Genomic DNA, 18,368 nt, shown 5'->3' on the forward strand with positions numbered 1-18,368 from the left:
CCTGCTCATAGAACATTTCATCGTAGTGGTTCAATGCCTTGTTCAAGGGCACTTCAGCGGTGGTAATTTTAACGTGTCGGACCGCTGATTCAAACTGGCGACCTTCCGGTATCAAGACCGCTCCGCAATCCGTTCGGCCACCGCTGCCACATTGGGTGTCTAGTTTGGTCATGTCATGATTTTATTTATATACCACTATTCGTATAATTGTAATCCATCTACAACCTATTAGTGAACTTGCAGATCAGCTATTTTCAATAAAACGATTTAACAGATTACCAATCTCTAAAAAAAAAAATCTACATTGTACACCCGATCTACATTGTATTGTATCTTGTTAAAGTGTTCTTGATTAATGTATGAATTGGATTAAATTAACACCTAGAAAATATTCAAAACAAAAAACAAATATAGCGTATATATATATATTAAAAGTATATGAAAGCCAACTAATGCTTGGAATGGATTCCAGATTTATGACAACCCCCTAGTTTGACACATCACATGCTACTTAACACTTAGTCCGCCATTGCCGTAGATCAATGGCAATTCGTCTTTTATAGTGCTTTTGATTGATCAAGTCATAATGCTACTCACGTTAGCATCGGGTTGCTAGTTGGTGTTGTCAATAACACTGAATCGCGTCATCTTGATCGTCGTGCCCATAAACATCCATTCTATCTGGATCTCCTATTCCTTGTTCCAGATGGCATTTTTGGTCCAAATAAGGTTAATTCCACGGCCCAGAGCCGGCACTGTGATGCGCCTCCATTATGTTTTAGCACCCAAATAGTTTTTGAGAAGATGTTTTTGGAAAGAGCTAAATGGGTTTACTTAAGAATAAACATTACATTTTCATTTAAATCATCAATGAAAAATGTTTGAAAAAGGAGTCTAAGGGCCGATTCATACTCCTATTTTAGAGCCGAATAAAAGTCGGTTCGGCGCTGTAGAGCCTACAATGTGACGTCATTTGAGGTTCGGGGGGGGCGGGTACCGTCCTAAAGTCGGCTCTTCGGTGCTACTGAAAATTTCTGACGAGCCGAAATCATTTCGGCACTACAGCGCCGAAACAGCAGTAAAATAGGAGTATGAATCGGCCCTTAGTCCTTCACTGTGTTCATGTTCAACTGGCGCTTGCAGCAGCGAAGATTGGGCTGCTCACAGCGATAATGCTCAACTGCTTGCAGGACCTCTGCAGATCTTGCTCACTCTTCACTGCTGCCACAAACTGTTGTGAGTTTGACCCCATGCTCGGCGCAGTCATTGACAACGTTGATAGCACACACATTCACCAGTCACCACACCTGCCTGGAATGATAGCCCAATCCTCTACATTGAGTGAGATAAATGCTGGATCGATCTGCAGCCGGTGTATACCGAACCAGCAGTCTGGGTTGGCAATGTCGGACAGCCTGGTGGTCGGCGAGAGGACTGGAAACTTTGGCTTGCACCAGTGCCAAAGCGCTGCTGTTAGCATGGGAAGATCATCCGGCTTGGTGTTGAAGAGTGCCAGGGGCAGCATCTCAGCAGTCAGGTACCAGAGGTGCCTCTCCAGTGCTTTCATGGCTGATATTGCAATGCCCTCGTCAACAGACTTGTGAGGTCATTCCATGCAGCATCTACGGCCGAGTCTTATGTCACTGGCTACACGGTTGAAGATCACACCAATGCAGCAGCAGGCTGCCTTCATGTGCGCCCTGATCACAGAGTCGGGCAGTAATTGTGAAATGATTTCAGCCTCATACACAACAGTAGATCGATCACAGCGCAAAGTGCTGGAGGCTGTCAATAAAGAACACCACAAGCAGTGGACACCACCTCCTATGTGCACCCTGCACTGGGACGGCAAGTTGACACCGACGCTAAGCAATGTGCGCCAGTTGGAGGAGCGTTTGACAGTGGTGGTTGGAGATGCAGAGCAGCTGAAATTGCTTGGCGTGCCAGCATATACAAAGGGTAAAGACGAGGCGTGTGTAGAGATCATTGCCAGGCTGATATGTAAGCTGCTGCAGGAGTGGTGCTGTGCCGACCAGATTGTTAACATGGCATTTGACAACACTGCATCAAACACAGGCCATCTCACAGCAGCCTGCATTGCCATCCAGCTCTCACTTGGTAGACCACTGCTCTGGCCCGGTGCCAGCATCACATTGGTGAGGTGATCCTCAGCCACATTTTCACTGGCCTCAAGGTGGAGTCCCCACGCTCACCAGAGGTTACCTTGTTTAGGCATCTGCAGGATTGCCGCACAAATACAGTGACCCATTGTACCGCTGCATTACTGCCAACGCCGAACAACCGTTCCTGGGCAGGTTACGTGCTGAACTCACTGCATGTGCTGCGGCAATGATAGACTACAAGCGAGGCGACTACCACGAGTTTGTGCAGCTGTGTCTTGTCTATCTGGGTGCAGATGATGCAGCACAGACTCCAGTAAACTTCCAAAGACCGGGAGCGCTGCACAAGGCATGCTGGATGGCCAAGTTACTCTACACTCTCAAGTTGGCTATGCTGGAGCGGCATATCACCTTGCTTCCCCAGGGCACCACCACCACACGGCAGCAGGTGCAGAAAATTTGGACGTTTGCCAACTTCATTACGCACATCTACGCAACATGGTGGCGGACCTGTGACACGGCCGTAGATGCTGCATGGAATGACCTCACACTCTATCACAACCTGCACACTTACAAGTCTGTGGATGAGGGCATTGCAACATCAGCCATGAACGCACTGCAGAGGCACCTCTGGTACCTGACTCCTGACATGCTGCCCCTGGCACTCTTCAGCACCAAGGTGCCAGCTGATGAGCGACGTGCACTTTCGGATGCCATCTTGGATCACAAGCAAGATGATCTTCCCATGCTAGCCCCACAGCAGCGCTTTGGCACTGGTTTCGCAAGCCAAAGTTTCCAGTCCTCTCGCCGACCACCAGGTTGGCTGACCTTGCCAACCCAGACTGCTGGTTCGGTATGCACCAGCTGCAGATCGATCCAGCATTTATCTCACTCAATGTAGAGGATTGGGCTACCAGTGCAGGCAGGTGTGGTGACTGGTGAATGTGCGTGCTATCAACGTCGTCAATGACTGCGCCGAGCATGGGGTCAAACTCACAGACTTTGTGGCAGCAGTGAAGAGTGAGCAACATCTGCAGAATGTGCTGCAAGCAGTTGAGCATTACCGCTGTGAGCAGCCCAATCTTAGCTGCTGCAAGCGCCGGCTGAACATGAACACAGTGGAGGACTAAGACTCCATTTTCAAACATTTTTCAGTGATGATTTAAATGACAATGTAATGTTTATTGTTAAATAAACATATTTTGCTCTTTCCAATAACATCTTCTCAAAAACTATTTGTTGTATTTTTGATAAATTGACATGTCATGTTAATAGAAAATGGGAGTTATAAAAGCACCGGAAATGGCACTTTTTGGCATTTTACCTAAATTTCACATGCTGCGTTGGACCTGTAAATGTGAATGAATTTCCCCCAAACTTTGCAAAGATCATTTCTATAGCCATTGGAACAAAATTCCAAAAGAACAGATTGATAATTTGTTGTTAAATCTTTTGCATTGAATTTTGATGCACCCTAGTAAACATGGAATGATGATGCATCGTCACACACCCTAACATAAGATCATAACTTCCGGTCTGGGTTTTTTGCTCTTCAAGATAATAGTTAAACAGGGAAAAATGCTGGCGTGAATTATATCACAAGTTATCAATAAATGCTGGCGCCCTAATCGTTAAAGCATAATGAAATGTTGACATCTTGCCGTATATAGGTAATGGTATGGTCACATATACGACCTTATAAAATACATTGATCAATACCGACAGCCGGTCAGCAAGTGGACTCATTAATTTAAGTATTTTTAAGTATATAGGCAGATGTGGCAACCCACAGGTGACAGCTGTGACGCTGTTGGTGCTGCTGTGTTGTGAGTAAACTTACAACGCTTGGCGTCTTGGCTTTATGACAACTTTTTTGCACAATCTACAACAATAGATTTGTGAGCCAGCGTTTTTCCTACCTGAGTGGTGAATTGAAGTGTAAAGCGACAGCGGATCGTTTCCTCGGATCCCCTCGTAGCTGTCATCAGCCTAGGTAGGCTTGTTCAGTTCCATTAGCCGGGTGGCTAACCTGCTCCTTTGAGTAGCTGTCGCCGGCGCTTCGGACTAGCGTCGAGCATTCTGACGTTCTCCAGCCATCGGACAGCGGATCCGGACGGATCCCCCGTCATCTCCGGACCGGGACGACAGCCTGTCAGCGGCATTAGCGGCGCTGTGCCGGGAGCTGCGGTTGGAGCAAGCCGGGCGGGAGCTGCGGCTGGAGCGAGCCTGGAGCTGTGATTGGAGCGAGCCTTGAGCTACAGACGGAACGAGCGCCTGCGGGGCCGTGTCCTCTGCCAGACTCCGATCCCTCGCCAGCATCTCATCGGAGCCTACATTATTTTTTTCCCGGCCAGTTGCAGAGGCTAGTTTTGGCTCGTCTTTAGCCAGGAGGCTAGCACTCTGCTCCCATCGGTCCGTCAGCTCATGTGGCTAGGTTGGCTCGTTTTTAGCCAGGTAACTAGCCACACGTCGGGAGGCAAGGATGCCCCCCCTATCCTTTTTACCACAACTTTTGTTACTTTTCTAGTTCTTATCTTTTTAACTTCCCAGGATGCGGGGTCTCCTACAGGCCTGGAATTTCATCCTTTTAGGGGCAAGGCCACTTGGCCTTTAGTATGGTCAACTTTTTGAGGGCACAAGGCCAAGTGCCAGGGCATGAAGGCCATAAATTAAAAAATGATTTTAAGTCCCCAGTCATAATTATTTTAGCTTAAAGGTTAAGGATCATTACATCTTTTTATTTTTATTTCAAGGCGAACATTGGATCAGAACAGTGCTTCTTAAATAAATAATCACAGCTTTAAATAACAAAATATAAGTAGCTACTGTTAAAATATTGTAAACATGTTTTGGGGTCCCAGGCCAGAGATGAAAATCATAATGAAATGGCCTAGGACCATGTCAGGCTGTCACCCTAGGCTAATTCATATACATTTTATTTGGGGGTCCTTGAAATTTAAATGGCTGAGGATCATTGATTGAAATATGTATTAACAGTTTGCAGAATTACAGTACATTTCAAGCACAAACTCAATACAAAGACTGTTAACTGTGAGTGGACGACCCAATTAAGCATTACACTTGTTTACAAGAGGGTCCACCATGTTCAATTTATTGGGTTAACTGTGAGTTAATTCACAGAAAATACAATGACAGCCTACATAACTTTTGAATATTAAGGGCTTGGTTTAGAAAAGCCTATATTTTGTGCTAAACTAATAGGCCTATATTGAACAACATGGCATTGTTAGTGACAGAGGTTAGTGACAGAAAAGATAATTTCTCCATTGTGGGGCTGCACCGCTGCAGGACATGAGGACTCTGGAGATACAGTAAGTCAACACACAAAGTGAAAGTGCAGCTTCAGAACAGTTTTTTGTTCTTACCTGGAGACAGTGTGTGCTGTGCACAGGGGAACAATTGTTTAATTATATCCATGGTATTTTTCTGTCTCTATCCATAATGCGACGCAAAAGTACATTTAAGCAATATTACACGAGAGGGTGTGGGTTAACGTGATTATTGCCACGACAGGGATGCGGTGAGGAACGAGACTAAGTCGAGTTCCGCAAGCATCACTGAAGTGGCAATAATCACGTTAACCCACACCCTCGAGTGTAATATTGCAATTATACAACAATTACCCTTAAAACTAAGAAAATCGCTGAAATAATATATTTTTTTAATGACAGATGTAGTCACTACGACCACAAATGTCCCAAGAAACTAGCTAGCCTAGCCACCGAGTTTGCTAGCGCTCTGGGAGAACGGAGCAGCTGAATTCTTTGTTTTGATTAGGTGGTGAATGGTGCTGGTTTAACCCACGGCTAGAAGGCTGTTTCAACCAATCAGATTGCTTCCTCGAAACGACCTGTGGTATAATTATGTTTGTTTTGGTGGGCTAGATAGATACGGTAGATCATCTCTCCTCCTTGTATGGACAGCCACGCTGTTTCGCATTAGACAAAAATAAATAAGCTGGACCATGTCCGACCAGTGATAGTGATAGTATAGTTGCAGTTTGACCGGATAGCTAGATTAGCTACACTAGTAGGCAGCGTGTGGGCTAAATGCCCTCTGTTTACTCTGTCAGACAGTGCGTGTATGTGTGGCCCGGAGGAGGGGGTGTGTGTGTGTGTGTGTGTGTGTGTGTGGTAAATGGTAAATGGTGCATTTATATAGCGCCTTTATCCAAGGCGCTTTACATAGATTGTGCATTACATTCACCCATTCACGCACACATTCATACACCGATTGCAGCGGAAGCCATGCAAGGTACCAACCAGCACATCGGGAGCAATTTGGGGTTCAGTGTCTTTCCCAAGGACACTTCGACATGTAGACAGGAGGAGCCGGGATTCGAACCGCCGACCCATGGATCATTGGACGACCTGCTCTACCTCTTGAGTGTGTGTGTGTGTGTGTGTGTGTGTGTGTGTGTGTGTGTGTGTGTGTGTGTGTGTGTGTGTGTGTGTGTGTGTGTGTGTGTGTGTGTGTGTGTGTGTGTGTGTGTGTGTGTGTGTGTGTGTGTGTGTCATGACGACCAGCGGCAGCGGGGGTCCGCAAAATAATCGAACCACTTGGCAAATGGCAACACAACTACAACACAGATTTGTTCTGCACAGGACGCGAGGGGAACATTGGTTACCGGCGTAATGACTGGAAAATTGCGCAGAGGAAAAACGGTAAAATGAACTTCTGTGGGTGCCGGTCGGGGCACCATGGCCACTGTGGCCGCATGGGCATATACTTTTTCGAGGGGCACACGGCCAAAGAGAGGAGCAACGACGGCCATGGCCGCCGTGAAATTCCTGCCCTGATCTCCTACCCCCACACCAAACTTCAAACTGGAACTGTCACCTGGGGTGAGTGCAACTTGCAAAAGAACATGTTCCACTCATATACTACTCTATGAGTCATAATCTGGCCTGCTATGCACACCTACCAGCTCTAATGATACTACAGGACTGTTTTCAGTGTCAAATAAATACCAAGCTGGGGTCATCTCATGACAACAAAGACTGTGTAGTTGCACACAACAGAAAACGATGCTTAATCATTCTTTTGCTAATTTTATCCGGCAACATCGAACAAAATCCTGGTCCTGTGTCTCGTCCTGTGTCCCCTACCCTCCCATCAACACCCTCCCCCGCCCCCACACATTCATGCATGCCTTTGGAGGACAATCTGAACAGTACGAACACTATTGAGGACATTGTGGATTTTTTTTCGGCTAGAGGGTTACATATTGTTCATTTGAACATACGTAGTCTCGTACTATACATTGATCAAGTCAGAGACATGTTTGACAATGGCAGGGTTTGTATCATTTCCTTTTCTGAAACTAGACTCGATGATTCCATCAAGGACAGAGATCGCAATGGAGGAGGAGTCTGTGTCTATGTCAGAGCAGATATCAGCTTCAACGTCCGGTCCGAGATGGACAACAAGGACATTGAAGCAGTTTGGCTTGATATCAACCTCCCCAAAACAAAACCCTTCTTGATTGGGGCTCTGTATAGACCTCCCTCCCAATCCATCTTTTACAACCTGTTAGATGATGTATCAACTGACATAGGATGTTCGGGGGCAATCTTGATTGGTGACGTCAACACCAATATTTTGGTAAAAGACACAGCAATCTATAAGTCCTTCCGAAATTACTGTAGCCTGCATAACCTGGTTCAGTTGATTTCTCAATATACAAGAGTATGCCCTGACTCTCAAACCATCTTAGACCTCATCTTGACAAATGACCTGACCAAGATCTCCAGAAGCGGTGTCATACAGTGCAGCATAAGTGATCATGATATCATTTATTGTACTCGCAAACTTCACAAATCTGCATTCAGATCATTAAAAAACTACACCTGTGAAGCATTAAATACAGCTCTGGAGAAACTGGACTGGTCAAACGTCCTTAACTGTACATCTACAGAAGAGGCCTGGTCTCGTTTTTAATCTGCCTTTCTATCAGTGGTTGACAGCCTGGCTCCCATGAAAGTCATTAGAGCGAAAGCGAGAACTCAACCATGGATGAATGCCGACATCCTAATGGCCATGAAAATGAGAAATGAGAGTTATGCCAAGTTCCGAAAAAACAGAGATGAGCAGCTGTTCGGCAATTGCAAACAATTGCGTAACAAGGTCAATGGCATGATCAAGACAGCCAAAAAAACCTACTTCATTGAGAAAATTTAAGAAAACAAGAAAAAGCCCCCAAAACTTTGGAAGTCCCTTAAGGAACTGGGCTGTAACAACAGGCTCAAAACAAAGATCACGAATCTCAACATTAAAATAAATTGCTCGCTCATCTCTGATAAGCTGAACGTGGCTAACTGCCTAAATGGTTTCTTCACAACCATAGCTTCCACACTGGTGGACAAGTTGCCCTCCCATTCAGGCCTTTATGGAGAGCAGCATATAAGATCTTTTTACAAATGTCTTGGTGCTGTTGAGGACAGCTTCAAAATCTCGTCCGTAACAACAGAGGACGTGTTATTAAAACTCAGCGCCTTACAGCCAACTAAGGCTACTGGCCATGATGGTATCCCCACTAGGTTCCTCAGAGATGCAGCGGTTTCTATTGCCCCCGTTGTGGCTCACATTACAAACCTGTCCATCAGACAGGGCCATGTCCCACAGGAATTCAAACTTGCAAGAGTAGTTCCTCTCTATAAAAAGGGCAGCAAGTTGGACCCTGGGAACTACCGCCCTGTGTCCATCCTTTGTTCCATCTCAAAGGTCATAGAGAGACTAGTATATGAACAGATAAATTCATATCTGCTTAATAACAAGCTTCTTTTTGAATTCCAGAAAATCTCACTCCACTGACACATGTCTGTTATACTTGACTGATAACATCAGACATGAGGTGGACTCAGGCAAGTACTGCGGCATGGTCATGCTGGACCTTCAAAAGGCGTTCAACACTGAACCACTCCATACTGCTAAACAAGCTGAAGGCAATCGGTTTTGATGGCCCATCTTTAAACTGGGTGAGATCTTACCTTGAGGGAAGGAAACAGGTGGTCGAGGTGAATGGTACCCTGTCTACTTCCCTCCCAGTAGAGTGTGGGGTCCCCCAAGGGAGCATCCTAGGGCCTCTACTGTTTCTAATTTATGTAAACGACATGAACTCGGCATGTAAATGCAATCTGTTCTTGTTCGCACACGACTCAGCTCTCCTGGTCTCGGACAAAGATAAGTTGCAGGTCGAGAGAGTACTCAGCACAGAGCTCGGTAGCATCTGTCTTTGGCTCTCCGACAACACATTGTCACTGCACCTTGGGAAAACTGAGTCTATCCTGTTTGGTTCAAGTCATAACCTCAAGTCCCCGGGCTTCACAGTTAGAGTGGGTGACATTGTGGTCACAAATAGGGAAGAGGTCACTTACTTGGGTTGTATACTAGATAACAAACTCACAGGTTAAAAAATTGCAATAAAAGTGTTCTCAAAGGTCAACCAGAGAACTCGTTTCTTGGGCAGGATATCCCCTTATGTCAACAGCAGTGCTATGAGGACCTTGGCCGGTGCCCTCATCCAGTGCCACTTTGACTATGCCTGTACTTCATGGTACAGAGGTATCTCCAAGCTATTGAAAACAAAGCTGCAGACCTCCCAAAACAAGCTTGTGAGGTTACTGCTAAAATTGAACCCCAGGTCTCATCTTACCTCTGCCCACTTTAGTAGCCTGGGATGGCTAAAAGTGGAGGAGAGAGTATCTCAGCTCTCATTGTGTCTGGTCTTCAAGATCCTAGATGCCTCTGTTCCTAAGTACCTGCTGGGCTACCTGCCCAGAGTGAGGGATGCTCACAGGTACTCAACCAGAGGAAGTCCATATGATCTAGTTCCCCCCAGTTTCAGGACACTCAAGGGAAAAAAATGCTTTTTACTACGCAGCCACTACTCTGTGGAATGCACTCCCTCCAGCCCTGAAATCCCTAAATTCTATTGCAAGATTTAGGAAAGACCTGAAATCATGGCTCCATCCACACACTAACTGGTCATAGTTAGCTTCCGACCCTGGATAGCCTATCTCCCATGCTCTGGACTATTCTCTCAGGGTACCTCTTGTCCTATGTATATAGCTCCCAGCCTTATATATAATTTACAATTTAGGCATTTAGCAGACGCTCTTAATCCAGAGCGATTTACATTAGGCAAGAACAAAAGTATGGGAATACATCACATATATAAAATGCATTTATCAAGAAACATGCGTAAGCTAAGAACGTAACTAGAACATATCTATATAATGACACTATACATATTAACTATACATATATACTATACTATGCTATACATATGTACTATGATGTGCTATGACTACATACAATGCAATTATTGTGCTGTCTACATGACATGCTATAAGTCTGTTTCAAATGCTATCTAAGTCTAAAAAGTGCTATCTAAGGGGGTAGGATAAGTGCTATGGGCCATGATGGAGTCTGAAAAGGTGGGTCTTCAGACTACGGCGGAAGATTGGGAGTGATGCTGCAGTTCTGATTTTTAACGGGGAGTGCATTCCACAGTTTTGGGGCCAGAAGGGAGAAGAGTTTGGGACGTGTGGAGCGCTGTCCCAGCGTTTTTAGTGAGGGTACTTCCAGCTTTCCTGCGTTGGCTGATCTGAGTGCGCGGGAGGGTTTGTAGGGTTCAATCATGCTTGCAAGATATGGGGGAGCCATACCTTTGGTTGCTTTGAATGCCAGCATCAGAGTTTTGTATTCTGTGCGGGCAGCGACTGGGAGCCAGTGCAGGGAGCGGAGCAGGGGGGAGACATGTGAGAATTTTGGCTGGTTGAAGACCAGACGAGCTGCGGCATTTTGGATCAGTTGGAGAGGCTTAAGTGCACATGCCGGTTGACCAGTAAGGAGCGAATTACAATAGTCAAGTTTTGACAAGACTGTTGTCTGGATTAGGAGCTGGGCTGATTCCTGGGTGAGGAACGGTCTAATTCGTCGTATGTTATAGAGTGTGAACCTACAGGATCGAGTGACAGCTGTGATGTGAGTTTTAAACGAGAGCTGACTGTCCAGGACAACACCAAGGTTCCTGGCTGTTGGGACAGACGTTACCAGGGCGTTGTCTACGGAAATAGTTAGCTCCCGCATAGGGAGAAGAGAAGAAGAGAAGCTCAGTCTTGTCTGGGTTCAGCTTGAGGTGGTTGGAGGACATCCACTGTGAGATGTCAGCCAGGCATGCAGTGATGCGCTCTTCCACCTGAGTGGCAGAGGGGGAGAAGGATATAAACAGTTGTGTGTCATCGGCATAGCAGTGATAGGATATATTGTGAGCAGAGATGATAGTGCCAAGGGATTTGGCTAAGGATTATTTGTTATATGTTTCATGGTTGTTTTGTTTGTACAGTATGTTTGTGTATAGTTTCATGTTACAAAGTGGACCACAATGGAAACAAGCAAAGGCTTTTTTGTGTCTAAGTCCATTTGGCGTTTTTTTAAATGATGTCATTTTCTGTAATTTTCCTAAACTGCCAATAAAGTATTCTATCTATCTAGGCAATATTTTAGGCCAATACAAACACATTTCCCACTCCCCACCCCTGGCTGCTGGACTATAGGTCTCCAGTTATTAAAGTCCTTCCTTATTCTCTTGATTTCAGACCGGACTCCAGACTGCAGGTGAAGACGAACTCTCCAGACTCATATGAACTACAATACCCATGATGCATCACTCCCAGGTGAAGATGAACTCTCCAGACTCAGCCAGGGACGTTTCTATTAAACAGGAAGCTGAAGACGTTTCTATTAAACAGGAAGCTGAAGACGTTTATATTAAACAGGAAGCTGAAGACGTTTCTATTAAACAGGAAGCTGAAGACGTTTCTATTAAACAGGAAGCTGAAGGCGTTTCTATTAAACAGGAAGCTGAAGACGTTTCTATTAAACAGGAAGCTGAAGACGTTTCTATTAAACAGGAAGCTGAAGACGTTTCTATTAAACAGGAAGCTGAAGACGTTTCTATTAAACAGGAAGCTGAAAACCAGCCACACCTCAGTAAGTTTCATGTGAAAGAAAATATTGTGGGTAAAAAGGAACAGGAGGAACTACTTCAAAGACCAGAGGAACCTGTTGGGTCAACGTTGACATTACTAGCAGTGAAAGGTGAAGAAGAAAATTATGATGATGAAGAAGAAGAACACATATCTTCCCACTGCTCTGAGATTGAAGTTGAACTTGAATCTGACACTGAAGTCACTGAAGACAGTGATGATTGGGAGGAGACCAGTGAAGACGATGATGGCGAACGGCGTGACAAGACTTTCAGTGACTCAGGTTCCCTGAAGAAACGTGTCCACACTGGAGAAAAACCTTTTAACTGTGAACATTGTGACAAGAGTTTCAGTCAGTCAGGTAACCTAAAGCAACACCTTCGTGTCCACACTGGAGAGAAGCCTTTCCAATGTAGACATTGTGACAAGAGTTACAGTCATTCAAGTGCCCTAAAGACACACCTTCGTGTCCATACTGGAGAAAAACCTTTCCAATGTAAACATTGTGACAAGATTTTCAAAATATCATCTCTCCTGAAGACACACCTTCGTGTCCACACTGGAGAAAAACCTTTCCAATGCAAACATTGTGACCAGAGTTTCAGAATCTCATCTCTCCTGAAGACACACCTTCGTGTCCACACTGGAGAAAAGCCTTTCCAATGCATACATTGTGACCAGAGTTTCAGAATCTCATCTCTCTTGAAGACACACCTTCGTGTCCACACTGGAGAAAAACCTTTCCAATGCAAACATTGTGACAAGAGTTTCAGAACCTCATTTCTCCTGAAGTCACACCTTCATGTCCACACTGGAGAAAAACCTTTCCAATGCAAACATTGTGACAAGAGTTTCAGTTGGTCATCTCACCTGAAGACACACCAGCATGTCCACACTGGAGAAAAACCTTTCCAATGTAAACATTGTGACAAAAGTTTTACTGCATCATCTACCCTGAAAACACACCTTCGTATCCACACTGGAGAAAAACCTTTCCAATGTAAACATTGTGACAAGAGTTTTACTGTATCATCTTCCCTGAAAAAACACCTTCGTGTCCACACTGGAGAAAAACCTTTCCAATGTAAACATTGTGACAAGAGTTTCATAACCTCATGTCTCCTGAACACACACCAGCATGTCCACACTGGAGAAAAACCTTTCCAATGTAAACATTGTGACAAGAGCTTTACTGCATCTTCCCTGAAAACACACCTTCGTGTCCACACTGGAGAAAAACCTTTCCAATGTAAACATTGTGACAAGAGTATTACTGTATCATCTACCCTGAAAAAACTCCTTCGTGTCCGCACTGGAGAAAAACCTTTCCAATGTAAACATTGTGACAAGAGTTTCAATTATTCAAGTCATCTGAAGTCACACATTTGTGTCCACACTGAAGAAAAATCTTTCCAATGTAAACATTGTGACAAGAGTTTCAAGGATTCAAGTCATTTTCGTTACCACCTTCTTGTCCTCAGTTCTCATAGGACAATACAAAATATGTCCACTTTAAACGGTGTGACCTTAGTTTAAATAACTCGGGTCACTTGCTAAAACACCATTGCATTCACACCATGGGGTAAAAAAAAAGTTTCCACTATGTGTTCCTGTCTGTCTTGGATTATGGAGACATAATCTATATACATGCAGCAGCATCCACTCTTAAATCCCTAGACTCTGTTTATCACTCATCGATTAGATGTATTACGGATGATAGCTATGGTACTCACCAATGTATCTTATATAACAAGGTTGGATGGTCCTCCCTGACAGAGAGACGAAAACTGCATTGGCACCTGTTCTTGTATAAAGCCATGCTTGGAGATTGTCCTAATACATCTCATCTTTTCTGAAGTACACCCGCACCCGGTCAAGTAGTTTCCCCAAATTCAAGGTACCAAAAGTTAGCTCTAAACTTGCTTTTGGCTTCTGTGGCCCTAATACATGGAATGACCTGCAAACAACATTGAAACTGACCACATTGGTACCCTTATGTCGTTTTAAACCCTTGGTGAGCATACAGACCCCCACAATATGTAACTGTTTTTAGATCATTTTGAAATTTGTCTTATCTTTTTATTTGTAAAAACTATGTAATTCACATGTATATCTTTTGTTTTCCTGATCTTCTGATGCATTGTGATGTTTTTTCTATATGATATTGTATTACTCGATGACACTGAAAATGAGTTTGATTACTCAGTGTAATTTCGAGAATAAACAAAACTTGAATGAATGAAACATGAGCTCACTGGGAGGTAAGGCTGTCCCCAAACATTCAAGGTTCGAATGTTCGCTCGTTAGGGTTGGCACTCGAATCTTAATTAATGGGCTTGAACCATTCATTTTATTTTTTTTATTTCTTTTATTAAAACAAAAATATTATTTTTTTCCTTTTTTATTAACTCGAAAATATATCTTGGCGAGAATGCGATATGAGCATGTAAAAAAAAAGTAGGTTTCTAGTGCATTCCTGTCAGAAGTTATGATTTTGTATATCTCCTTGTTCTTCTGTCCCTCTCCAAAGTCTACCGTGCACAACTGCACATTCATTTGTTGATTGGCCTGCAGCTGAGGTGATTGACCTTTCTCACCTTGTTCTGTGAGAACAAAAGAGTTCCATTGAATGGAATGTCTGACGTGTCTCACTCACTCACACACACACACACACACACACACACACACACTCACACACCCCAGCATGATCGCTGATAGAGGGAACCATTCTTAGCAGCCATAATATATTAGCATCTATGCTCTCTAGCATCACATAGCCTATTGCTAAAAAGAAGTGAACTTTGATCATTAAGCAAAACGGTCACAGGTTCTGCTTTTGCCCTGTGCCCACTTCAATGCGCTTCTACACAGGTGGAACAAATTAACGAGTGACAGCTAACGAGCAAGCTACGCTGTCGTCTGCCAGCAAGCTCACAGATCAGCTGTTTTTGCGGAGCCACTTGACTGTGTGTGTGTGTGTGTGTGTGTGTGTGTGTGTGTGTGTGTGTGTGTGTGTGTGTGTGTGTGTGTGTGTGTTGGGGAGAGACGAGAGAGATTGATAAAGAGCAGGGGAGACGCGCTGCGCTCTGATCGAGACGGATATCTCAAAGGTTATTTTTTAAATTAATTAGAAACAAATGGTCCGGATGTTCGCTCGAAAATTCCTGCCGAAGTTCGAGTCCTAAAAAAAGTGTTTTATTATTTCCTGTAATGATATATTTTGTTGTTTTTGATGATATTGAATTATTGTTGAGGGGCGCTAGCTCCTCCTATTGGGCTTTGTCTTTGTGTGAACACAAACACGATGATTTGATTGGCTGATCATCCCCCCATAGCGATGATTTGATTGGCTGATGTACATATTGAGTATAAAAACAGTGAGGGCAGAAAAAGTGAAGACTGCAATAATGATTGGCCGGAATGACATTTTTGATGATTTGATTGGCTGAGCATGGAATGTGATGTATGATGTGATAAGAGCGCCCCTCACTTCACACAAAGTGTGATTTTTGTTGTTCTGCTATTATGAATTGATTGCATAGGACCTGAATGGAAACAAGACTGCAAGGACTTTGTTTTTGTGTTCTCCCTTTTGGAATCAGTGTTTGACTGAACTCTGTTTCTGTTTTACATTCATGTCTAATAAACTATTCAATCAATCCTTTCAATAGAGGCCTCCATTCTCCTGATCTTTAGTTTTTCTCCTCATGTTAAACCTTAAAGGACAACTTTGGGTTTTTTTCAACCAAGGTTCATGTTTTAGGTTATTAGAGAAAGTAAAAGATGAGTGTTATATATTTGCTGCTTTCTTTCATTTAAACACTTTTAGCTCTTTTTGGCAGGGGGCGGGGGCATTCGAACAAGTGGGTAAATGTATTTATTTCACCAAATTGTACAGCGATTTCTTAATTCTTGTTTTCTATAGTCCTCCTAGACCCCAGGAAATTACATCTGGACACAAAAGATCATGGGATCTATTGAATGTGAAGAGGGAGGTGACAAACTGACATTTTGGAAAATGTATTTATTCCAAATACTCTTTACAGTTATTGAAATGTTAGCTCAATATAAACAGCTTCGATGTAGTATTTCTTATTTTAAAACATCGGCTAATACCAATATTGCATTTTAAGGCCCACATCGGCCCATACCGATTTGATGACCGATTAATTGCCCATCCCTAGATAAAATACTATGGAAGTTTTGAAAATGTATTGTTAACAATGTGTGTGAAAAATGTCTTGAATTAAAAAATAAAGTAAGTAAAACAATGTTGAGTGTTCAACAGTCTGTCTGAACCTCTACCTAACCCAACTCCTGACACATCTACAACACTTTGTTTGAAATCAAAGCCCAAGACGTTTCTGTTTACTACTGCTTTTTACTGAGGTTTATGGGTCTGTATTCAGTTTTTATTTTATTTTATTCTTATTTTTCTATTCTAAACCAATAGTTTTGATTGTATTCAAAAGTCCCTTTATTGTGAATGCATCACCCTTTACATTGCTCTTAATGTTGTGTGTGTAAGGTGACATTCACACCAGAAAGCTTTGCTGCGATTAAAACGAATCCTGCTGCGCATTGTCAGAAAGTGCACTTCGTTTGGCAGGTGTGAAGGCTCATTTGAATCCTAATGCGTATCAAAGAACCGCATTCTACTCCGAGCAAAAACGGGGGTTTCGCTTCGCTTCCAATCGCACTTGATTACGATTCGGTACAGGTGTGAATGCAATCCGCAGTAAATAAAGGAAATGAAGTAAACAATGTGGCGGGTGAGGAGCTGAACACAGTTGGAGACGGAGAAGGCATATTTTACGCAGCGCAAAGATGTCCCGTTACCGTGGATAGACGTGGTCGAATGAGGAGACTGAAGCCCTGATCGAAATTAGGACGAGCCTACATTAATCAATTGCTTAAGGAAACACATAAAAACACTGCGAGTGTATTATTATAGCCTACACTACAGAATATTCTGTCTGTCTGTGCGTGCCGTAAACATGGAGTGCTGTCACTGTGTGGGGACTGGGGAGTAGGGACTTTCATCTTGATAAACTTGTAAACATTTTGCGCTGCTGTCTGTTATATCAGTGTGCTCAGGCTTAGCGCTGTTCCTTCCATGCCCAAAAGAACAGTGCGTGGCTGCGTGCGTATAGAGAGAGAGAGAGAGGGGTGGGTCCAGTCCCAGACGGCACGACACATGCACGTTATGAGTATAATTTGAAATTTTGATCACCATAGATTTCACTGTGTAGGCTATAGTTTATGAATGGAACACATTGATAAAGGTCCCCCCTGCTGCGTTTCCAATAGCTGCGGATGACAGTGTCTAGGCAAACCGCAGCAAATTAAATATGCAAGAAGTCCAAATTCTCCTCCCATTCGCATAGAGTCTACCGAAGTATTAGGTGGGAATGTGACCTTAAGCACACTGCCTTCCTTGTTGAAATGTACAAATAAACATGCTTACTCCAACGGGCAAAGCAGTGCTGTAACTTCATTAAACTGTTTAGTAAATCAACTGATAAATATTATTATTAGACAATGAATCAATCAGTATAGCTAAAACTTTTTGATCATTAGAATAAAATAAAATAACACCTGTGTGAAGTGAGGCAATCTTGACATCAAATGTCATCATACATCATCTCATTCTGGCCAATCACAATAGGGTATGCTCCTCACTTTTGTCTACAATGTTTGTTCTTCCAGGTGGTCCCCAGCTAAATAATGGGGAGTTGGTAACCAAATTGACCCTTATTAGATTTAAATATTTTACTCTCCAGGAAGACATTTTGAACTGTTAGATTTGATTCATAAATGGTTTCTATAAGTTTATATTTTAAAATGATTTAGTTTAGTTAGACTTTGATGAGATCACAGTATAGCTGTTCCACTGTATTACACTGTACCATGGCCCCCCCTAGTGGCCGTCTATGGTACGTGCACCGCGCTCGCTTCCAGCCAGCGCTAGACTGCGCATGTGTTGACACTTTAATTAATATACAAAGAAAAGTAAAACGTTTGGTTTGAAAACAGTGTCGTCGTTAAAGCAGCTCAACCCTGAAACATGTGTTCAGGTTATTGATGAAAAACGAATCCAGGGACAAAAGATCATTAATTCACACGTACATTGTTTTCTGATTAATTTAAAATGGAGGACCATGATGCAAACAAGTCTTAGTGGTTTTTATGGTTGTATCCTCGTAGCAGTATGTAGAATGTGTACCCATTCTAC

General features: G+C 43.4%; 1 protein-coding gene across 1 annotated transcript in view; it reads right to left on the minus strand.

Annotated features, from left to right (window-relative positions):
- Nucleotides 1-18,368, minus strand: part of LOC306913784 (dolichyl-diphosphooligosaccharide--protein glycosyltransferase subunit STT3B-like) — a gene marked incomplete at both ends in the record, with an annotated part of 175,928 nt that overhangs the window by 101,509 nt on the left and 56,051 nt on the right. The window lies entirely within an intron of this gene.

This window comes from Electrona antarctica, assembly GCF_951216825.1.
Source record: "Electrona antarctica genome assembly, chromosome: 21".
Lineage (NCBI taxonomy): Eukaryota > Metazoa > Chordata > Actinopteri > Myctophiformes > Myctophidae > Electrona > Electrona antarctica.